Source organism: Pavona decussata, unplaced genomic scaffold (genome assembly GCF_977016875.1).
Source record: "Pavona decussata unplaced genomic scaffold, jaPavDecu1.1 SCAFFOLD_98, whole genome shotgun sequence".
NCBI classification, from domain to species: domain Eukaryota; kingdom Metazoa; phylum Cnidaria; class Anthozoa; order Scleractinia; family Agariciidae; genus Pavona; species Pavona decussata.
In genome coordinates, this window is record NW_028145514.1 from 3364603 (window position 1) to 3375000 (window position 10398).

At 36.4% G+C, this 10398-nt stretch overlaps 2 long non-coding RNA genes across 2 annotated transcripts in view; one reads left to right on the forward strand and one right to left on the reverse strand.

Moving 5' to 3' along the window:
* Window positions 1-10324, forward strand: part of LOC146472701 (uncharacterized) — a 296231-nt gene extending 285907 nt beyond the window's left edge. Inside the window, exons 2-3 of the long non-coding RNA XR_014866566.1 lie at window positions 9130-9495; window positions 9931-10324. This is a non-coding gene — a long non-coding RNA (uncharacterized LOC146472701). The remainder of the gene's footprint in view (window positions 1-9129; window positions 9496-9930) is intronic.
* The window catches only part of LOC146472719 (uncharacterized), a 9809-nt gene continuing 1132 nt past the window's right edge, over window positions 1722-10398 (reverse strand). The window contains exon 3 of the long non-coding RNA XR_014866565.1: window positions 1722-1782. This is a non-coding gene — a long non-coding RNA (uncharacterized LOC146472719). The remainder of the gene's footprint in view (window positions 1783-10398) is intronic.

Below are 10398 nucleotides of genomic sequence, written 5' to 3' on the forward strand. Positions count from 1 at the left end.
GAGTATGCCTGCGTCACTTTCCTGAATAATCATCATTCTCAAGAGATTTATTATTATTATTATCAATTATTATTATCATCATCATCATCACAGTAATTGTGCTCAATTTGTGCTTTAAAGAACGAAAGTGACGTACAGAAGAAACGTAAACTGAAGCCTAAACATGACTGTGTATTCCCAGAAGTTCATCCATCCAACCATGAACCTCTCCCGACAAGGCTTAACTTTGGAAATTGGGCAGTGAATCAGGATTGTCTTACCTGCTGGGCCATACAGGTTGGCAATTACACCATTTGGTGCCACCACAGATTCAAACTTTATTGCGTGTACCCTATTATGTCCGTTGTACATAACTCTCTGATGTTCTCCTGGTCTGGAGATCGGCCTCACAGTGCCATCAATAAAGTGCCAACAATTATCCAATGCAGCTCCCTTGCTGTAGACAGCATCAGCAAACCTCTGTAGCTGATCAGGCTGTAGCCACGGCTGGTTTAAAGTTCAAAGAAGGTAGCCGTAACTGTTAAAGATGTGGCCAGAAACTTCCGAAACGATTTCGCTAAGGTCTGGTACAGATCGGCCAAACATGGGGATCAAATCACTCAATCTGCAACGATATCATACCTTCGTAAAAGTATACAAAGGCCCTCCATCCCTCCTGCCACGGTTCCATTTTTACACACAAATGACTCTGGTATCTTCAACGCTTATGCTAACAGCAGCAATTCTGGGATGCCAAAGCAAAATTCTGCTTTGCACTCTGTGTGTCAACCTTGTCATGTCAAAACGATCGTATTTCCAGTAAGGCAACGCTGGATTTTTCTTGTTGGACGCTTGGTAAAGTAACAAAAAATCAATGTCGTCGAGAACATTGTTGGTGTACATTAAAGTCAAGGCATCTTGCATTGATTTGCGGCTGAACATCGCAAAGAAAGACAAAACAAACTGAAGAAAATGTTTCATGACTGAGGATCGCGTAAGTGAAACTCGTAGTCACCAATGCATAAAAAATCTGAAACATTTATGTTCGCTCGCGACAACGGCTACGCCATCTCGCGGTACCAGACTTCGCACGGTAAAAACTCGTAGTCGTACTCGTTCTCATTCTCGGATCTGAAGGTCCCTAATGTGTCAACTGGGACTGCTACTTTGCTATGGATCTGAATCCTTTTTACTCTGTAAAATTCTCTGTACAAAACTGAATATTCTAAAGGAAGTAGCTATTGAAAATAGGACTATTACTATCTTTTTTTGGTTAATTTTATCAATTTGTGCAGGTTCAATCATTTACTGACAACGCAAGAAACAAAGTAGTGTCTAGTGTAACTTAGAATTTCCCTGTCTCCTCTCCGTTTTTTTTTTTCTCTCCCTCCTCATTCCTTGCTGATTTGCGATGTTTGTTTCCTGTTTTTTATTCTCTTTGTTGTTAGTATAATCCATTTTTTTTCTCTTGATTCCCTGTAAAAGTGATTACGTAAAAAGCATAAAGGGACAGGATTATACATCGATCTTAACTGGCTGTTTATGGGTGAATGTAGTTTGTGTGGGAAGTGCAATGAGGAGAAGGGAAAATTAACTTAATTGAATTAATATAGGCAATACAAATACATAGAAAAGAATAAAATGACACCTACTCTGAAGAACCAGACGTATTTTGGTTCCCTCCAGACAATATCAGGAGATGCCTTCTTGAAGGGATGCCTTGTCCCTTGGAAATGATGTGAAGGGATAGAGACTTTTTACAGTTTTTGTGTGCTGAATAAATCAACCCAATGTTGCTTTCAGCTATATAAAATCCAGATAAAAGAATACACTTTCTCGTGATTTAAAAATAACATTAAAGTACCTTTTTTTTTTCCAAAAAGGGCTACACAAAGATAAAGTCAGTGGTCTAGATCTGGAAACTAAGGTGAATTCAACTAAGTGGCATGACTGGTGACCCACATAATTCAATTAACTGTTTTTTTCCTAATTACAATAATAATTGCAATACATGTGTAGTTTTGGTGCCAATACCCTTTTGAAATAATGTGAAGGGGGATGGAATTCCACCAGTTTTGGTGTGCTGAAAAACTCTATCCGGTGTTGCTTTCAGAGTTATAGTGATCAAGGATAAAAAAATGCACTTTCTCGTGATGATATTATTTAATTAGCTATTAATTTTCTACAATAAGCTTACTTGTACACAGAGCCGGCAGGTAGATCTGGAAACTAACTAAGGTGAATTCATTTTAAGTGATATGACTGCTTACTCAAGAAATTGACTTGAATGTGTTTTCTTCACCAAAAGTGCTCATGTGTAGGTTTGTAAGGTTTTAATATAAGCTAAGAGCAAAAAAGGAAACAAAAACTTACACCAAGTTTCATCAAGTTTGTTTGATCTTGAAATTCTTGCTATTACAAAAGAGACTGCAAGAAGAAACTGGTTGTAGCTTTCACTAAAATACTTGGCCGGTTCAAGGAACCTATAACAAAGGACATTTTAGTGACATATTGCATATAAACCTGACGTTGCATGTGGGACAAAATATGGTGATGTCATTGAGAAACATCTGGGGCTTAATTGGTCAATAATTTTACTAACTAAAACTGGAATGAAAATGGTTGAGCAGGTCAAAAGAGGCTTGTTATTAGAGAGTGCAGAAATTAGCATTTAAGTTTTAACAGAGAGCTCAAGTGAAGTTCACAGCCAGTACAATGCTACAATATTATTTTTGCTAGTAGATATGCCAAGATCCCACTTTTTTAATTTTCGTATTATTTCCCTTAATGTCTCAAACTCATCGTTTTGGAGGTGCAAAAAAAAAAAAAAAGGTTTTATATCATAAACAATATATTAATTATAATCAATAGCTATCTTATTAAGTTATCCACAACTTTAGTAGAAAAATCAAACCTTTCTTACTGGTGTAAGAAACACTTTTCGAATCAATTTTAGTGTTATTATTAATTCACCTCTGTGTTGCCTGTATAAGACTTGTTAAATTAAGTAGGTGGTCGTCTACCACAGTGGCATATCTGTGCAAAGCATCTTCTGGATCAAAGTAGAGATAGTCATCTTCCTCCAGTTTCTTGCTATTGATGTCACTACAATATAAAAGGAATTGTTAAGGGAATGACAACATTGCCATTGGTAATAGTGATTAATGTGAATTTTCATCTGTAAATTCCCTCGTATTATCCTGCTATATCAATACTCCTTTTTTGAACGTTTAGTAGTTAACATTACTATTACCGTAAGATGCTTTTCATCATTATCCAAATGTTAATTTGCGCCAAACAAGCATCAAGGTATTGTCATGTTTATTATTATCATTCATTATAATATAACAATAAAGATGATGTTCGCGGGCGTAAATATGTTTTTGGCCCGACTCAGGCTCATTTTAAAATGAGTTCTGAGAAGGGTCAAAAACATATTTACGCCCAAGAACATCAACTCTATTACTATTATAATAATTTTAGAGGGCAGTAACAAAAGGAATCAAAGACAGTACAGTAAGCAATCGCGATATCTTCTGTGAACGCTGCCGGAATCGCGTCGGCGTTTACTTTATTGTACTAAAGCTTTCGCTGTCAGCAAAACTTAAAACTTTGCAGAACACCGCAAAATTTGTCAAAAGAATCTTTGCTTCTAAGTTTTCAAAAGGAAAATAACAGAATTTTGTAAACAGCGAAGAAATAATCACTTACAACTGTTAAAATTAATTGTGCAATATGTTAACTAAGCGGGCTTCGCTCAAAGAAGACAAATTACACTCACTCGCCTCCGGCCGTGGAGCGTTATTTCCACCATCACCCACAGTTTCTGTATTAAAGTCCTCTTTATCTGAGAATTTGCTTCTTTGTTAGGTTTTCGATCGATTTTGTAGCTCAAAACAATTTCTTTGCAGATGGCAGCGCTTCCAGTCAAACAAGCAAGAAAATGGCACGAACAGTTGAATGGCTTCCAGTGCTGACTGGCTGGCTACGTTAGTTTTTTCTTTCTTATTGGCATTTTAACCCACAAAATACGCTGCAATGCCCGATGAAATTATTATAATTATTATTATTATTATCATTATTATGCGCAGTAAAACTATCTGTATGCACAGTATAAGAAAGTACCACAGGGCGCATAGCGTCACCTGTGAGCCAAGCGAAACTTAAAATAGCACGTGAATAAATCAATAAAATATATATACATATATAAAAAACAATATATAAAAGCCATAGTCTAAAAATATAAAATATATAAAAATATCTAAAAGTCATAGTTTATATAAAAATGTATAAAAGTCATAGCTGGTCTATTCATGGTAGTCTATCAATTGGTATAATAAACAGCATGTTAATGCTTTAAAAGTTCTTGTTCTGTTCAGCGTTGCCAATAAAATCGCCTTCTGCTTTTTCTCTAGGACTCGAGTAGTCTTTCGCCCAACCAGTGATCGCACACTAATCTCTGTCTCTTTTGACCAGCCGCCTAGCACATCCATGATAATGTTAGACTGGTGCACCTCATATCCTTTATATTGCTCCTTCAGTTCCCACCTCAATGGACCATACTTCATGGTTTTCTCCTCGCTCTTCTTCTCTCGATTACTAATCCATGAACAACTCATCTCTATGGTCATGACTTTCTTGCTCTCATGATTCACAACCCTCGCATCGACCCGGTTAGCTCACACCTCCTGATGATCTGCATACACAGGTACATCCCACCACGCTTCTACTTGTTCTGACTTGTACACCGGCTTTGGAATCACTGGCGAGTACCATGGTGGTACTTCGTCAATTATTCGTTATTATTATTATTATTATTATTATTATTATTATTGTTATTATTATGTCTCTCAGTTTAATTTATTTGCTTTATTTGCTTGCAGTGTTTGTGTGCCCTAAGTAGTCTTGCTGTTACTAATAACGCTGCCTTCTGTAGAAGCTGTATCTTTGTAACTTGACACTCCAACTGTCCTCATTATTATTATAATAATTAAAATTATTGTTATTATTATTATTACCATTATTACTATTATCTGACATTAATAAAGAGTCGTGGATTGTTAAAAAAATATGATTATTATTATTATTATTATAAATTATTATTAATATTATATCAATATAGTAACAAACAACTGTAGAAGCTGTATCTTTGTAACTTGACACTCCAACTGTCCTCATTATTATTATAATAATTAAAATTATTATTATTATTATTATTATTACTATTATTACTATTATCTGACATTAATAAAGAGTCGTGGATTGTTAAAAAAATATGATTATTATTATTATTATTATAAATTATTATTAATATTATATCAATATAGTAACAAACAACTGTATAAATGTTAAATGTTAAGGGCTTGACTTCAACAAATTATCTTGATAAAATAAGCAGGTTAAATTTATGTTCCCGTGGCGAGCTCATCGCCAGACGAAATCTTACAGTCTGGTATTTGAAACACCAATTTTATCAATTAACAATTGAGACTAAGCTTTTTCAAAATTTGAAACCCTTTTAGAGATGGACTTGAACAATTTTAGTTAAAATGTGTTATTTCAGACCCCGAAGACTATTGTGGTGCCATGAGCAATACTGCAATACTGAGCTTAAGTTAACTTACTTATTCTTAAGAAAAAAAGTTCCTCAATGCAGTCAAATTGAAAATGTTATGTTTACGTTCATGATAATATTGGTACCTCGGGTGCAAGGAACCAGTAATTGGATTCATCTTGCAACCTATAGGAAGAGGTTCCCATGCAAACTCTCTCCTGTTCTTTGCTCTCACGGTAATCCTCTTGCAGCGAGTGCCAGTAGTCAAGCACATTTGCTAGTGGTGGAAGTGTCCCTTTTGGAAATCGCCTCCTTAGGGCCTCCAGCAGCTGCTTCTTGCCATCCAAGCTACTCCCTTTGAGAGCTATCAGCCTAAATGAAAATCAATAACTATCTGTCATGGTTATGTGCTTCCTACCCTTACCTTTGTGTGAAGGTGAGGACCCCCCCCCCCCCCCCACACACACACACACACACACACCCACGCATTTTGGCCCCTTCATGCTCAGGTATATACTGAAAGCAATTTCAAAAATTTATGTTGATCCATCATTACAATCAAATTTAAATAAATTTTAATCAGAATGTCATAGATTATCACAGGTGGTCTAGCAATTCTACAGCATTTGTTTGGGGTGAATTGTGAAGCTGCAAGATGAATCTATCCTGAGTTAAAAAAACATACTTGCAATTTTTTCACTCAAATACTTTGTTAGGGCAAAGTTAATGCCACCCCACCCCCCTACATAAGGTGACTGACTCTTGCCTACATCACTGCATCCAATTCAGATTATTAGGGCAGGGCAGAGTGTATAAACGTAAATAAATAAAAAATAAATAAATGTATGTATATATCACTTTACTAAATGTAGATCAGACCAGAGATATATATCCGTCCCCAAACCAAATCACTCCGCTAGCCCCTCCCCTACTCCATAGGTAGCCCGCAGCTCCTACAAGCTATAAATTTCCATTTATTTGTTTTACCGGACCTACCCACCCTCATGAGAGGAAATGCAATGGAAAACGAAAACGAAACATTGCTGCAGTCAAACAATGTTCATTGACACACGCAGAAAATTACCTGGTCAGTTGCTTTGAGAAAACGTAGCCAGTGAGGCTGACCAGCCAGCGTCCCTCTTTGTTTCTGTTTCCCAGGGCCTCGTTTGGCCACTCTCTTAACTGTCCAATAATTTTAAGGGAGAAATCGGTGAACTCAGTAACTTTCTTTGCTTTCCCTGAATATGTTTTGCCATCTTTCCTGAAGAAACGTGGAACTGCATCTGTATCCTGGAGGAAACAATACCAGACAATTCCACTCAGTTGCAACACTTTTCACAATTATATTAAGCTGCTTTTAAACGAGCGACTTTTTTTGCTTGCGATTGTGATGTGATTTTTTTCTGAAAATTGTCATGTTGCTGGCACGCGGTGGTGGCTACATTGGTGACAAAGTCTGTGATTTTGTCAAGAAAATTTGAGAATGGTGCCTACTAATAGCCAAGTATTTTTACGTCATCATGCCTATTCAGTATTTTTTGATTATCGGGATTTACCAGAAGATTTCATCGTCTTCGCATGCAACAAAAGATACACGCTGTTAAATTCAGCAAATCCTTCACCCCACTATGGTAGGAGAGGACGATTGGCTCGCGATCATCTAATTTCAACCTGGGTTACAAAACGAAACAACAATGAAAGTGAGTTGAATTTTTCTTTAACTGTCTGAGTTCTGACCACATCTCCACACTGGAGCAAATGGTGACAACCAACATTTCATTTGATATCCCGTAGTCCTCATAAGACTGGTGTAATGTCCTTATTCATAACTTATTGCTCCTCACAGCACCAAATTCTTCCCAGTAGTTCCTTGCATGGGCATCAACTCCCGGGATTCATAAAACAAAACTCTGCAACAGACGGAAATTTGAACTTTGGCTTAAGAAGAAGAAAAATTATATCATTGTATTAATATTCTGAATTACTTTTTTATTCTCTCTTTTTTTTTTGAGAAAGGAATGGGGGTGGGGGGGGGGTTAATGCCTCAGTCACCACTTGAAACACATTCTCCTTCTATAAAGAAGACAAAAAAATTATCTACAAAAGACATACATATTCGGTCTTGAAATGTCGTGAACATAATGCGCAGAGTGGTTATAAAATCAACCACCACAATATATGCATTTACTCACTCTTGAGCTTCCTATCCAGTTCAGGTATACAGCTAGGACTTTGGCAAAGAGTCTATATCTTAGAATTCTTCACTGGGTGTCTCCATTCTATAGAAGATAAACATTAAAGATAGACTGATCACGAAATGTGAATGCCATTGATGCAGTCGGTATAATTAAATGAAATTCGGAGCGTTATTTTATTTTAGATTATTTTTAAGAGGTTTTATTCATAATTTTCCTCTTTTTTCTTATCAGCCCGTGTGCCTCCATTGTTAAATTATCCAATTGATCTGTCTTATTCAGGAATGACAACTGCTTTAACAATTTTACAGAATACTTATCATTGCTGTACCTTGTCATCGCCTCCTCCTGTGTGAATGTGTTCTAACAGAAGTTCCAGCGACTCCCCTTGTTTCCAGTCAGTTCTCATGGAGAGATATGCGCAAGGAGTAGTAATATATAGTCAACGAAAAGCAAGACTTCTCTGTAAAGACAGGGTGGTTGTCATACAACTTTTCATTCCTTAACATTCATTATTCCTTAACGTTCCTTAGAATTTCCCTGTCCCCTCTCCGTTTTTTTTTTTCTCTCCCTCCTAATTCTTTGCTGCTTTTCGATATTTGTTTCCAGTTTTTTATTCACTTTATTTTTAGTATAATGCAATTTTTTTTCTCTTGATTCCTTGACTGAATCATGCTTAAAGTTGTCCTTGGCCTGTAAAAGTGATCACGTAAAAAGCATATAGGGACAGGATTATACATTGATCGTAACTGGCTGTTTATGGGTGAATGTAGCTTGTGTGGCAAGTGCAATGAGGGGAAGGAAAAATTAAATTAATGGAATTAATATAGGCAATACAAATACACAGAAAAGAATAAAATGACGCCTACTCTGAAGTACCAGATGTATTTTGGTTCCCTCCAGACAATATCAGGAGATGCCTTCTTGAAGGGATGCCTTGTCCCTTTGAAATGATGTGAAGGGATAGGGACTTTCCACAGTTTTTGTGTGTTGAATAAATCAACCCAATGTTGCTTTCAGGTATATTAAATCGAGATAAAAGAATACACTTTCTCGTGATTTAAAAATAACATTAAAGTACCTTTTTTCTCCAAAATGGGCTACACAAAGATAAAGTCAGTGGTCTTGATCTGACAGGTAGATCTGGAAACTAAGGTGAATTCAACTAAGTGGCATGACTGGTGACCCACATAATTCAATTAAATGTTTTTTCCTAATTGCCAACGAGTCACCCTCGCGAGGACGCGAGGGTGACGAGGCGGCAGCATTATAAAGCCAATGCGCGAGTTGATTTTGGTACAGGGAGAAAAAATCTCGAATCAAAATGTAAGCATAAGGTAAGGATAAGGTAATGTAAGAGTGACATCATCAGTGATTGTTTATCTAAACCAATCACACCAGGAGTATCATGATCGGTGAGCGCTAGTACCCAGATTCTTCTTACACACGCGCGAACTTAAATTTTATAAACAATATGGCGGCCTAAGTGGGGAGTTTAGTTGTCTTCGCTTTGTGCAAGAGTTTGGATAAGAATAGCAGTGTTTATACGTCTTACTGTATCAGGATGGTGTATAAAAATAGCAAAGATCTTTTTAAGCGCTAGGAAACTTTGCAGAGGTTTTCACGCTTGGGAGCAATCGAATTTTTCCTACACGCCATCTTATTTTTCGATCCTGCGTGACTGTGTGGAAATGTTCCCCTCTAATGGCAGATTTGTTGGTCCGTTGGTGGACGGCGAAAGTTCCGACGGCTCTGTCAATGGAGGAGGTAAGAGAATTCAAATCTTAACTGTTTGTAGTGTGTTTTGTTTTCTGAGGAGGGAACAATTTTCTTAAAGTAACCTTTAATCTTTAATCATGATAATATTCAAATTTATCCACTTTGCCTTGAGAATGGTGTCATGACGCCGCCGAAACGTCTGGTATTAACTTTAATTTTCGCCTGCTTATGTTTCAAGAAATCATTACTGATCAAAAATATTCAAATTGCAAGCTAATACGGACAATAGTAGGCCAGCTAGTGTCGTTATGTGAATTCATGTGGTCGGTAACATAATATGCACAATAAAGATATCATTCCAAACTGATACACTGCGGACCAAAAGGAATCCTTAATTATAGGGATTTACAAAATATTTTAGATTTCGTCGTTTTCTAGTCAAATTGAGTGTTTTTTGTTGTTGTTGTTGTTGTTGATGTTTAGGTTCTGTTTGAGGGAGATGCACATTGGAGCTGTTTGAATACAAGAGAAATATTTCAAGTCAATTGCAACTTACGTGTAGCTTTGTGCCATTTTTCTACAGTTGTATTTTCTTTTAAATACCGTACTTGTGGCTTATTAATTCAATAAATTGGATTGAAAAGCTCATTTTTATTGTAAAATTATGTGATTCCTAGGTTGATAGCTATTCTTGTACACATTAAAGTTGTTTATTTTGGTTTTTGTATAAACTCAAACAGGTAATGCAAGGGCCGCAGATGTTTCACCTCTAATTATCTACCTCACAAGTTTAGTTCTTATAGACATTCTAAACAACAAAGAATAGCATGAGAGTTTTGCAATGCTTTATTAATTAAACAATGATTTAGTTTGAAAACTGTTTTGTAGTCTGGTTACTTCTTAATTTTCATTCGGCACGCAACTGTGACAGTGTTTACTCGTTGTCACTCT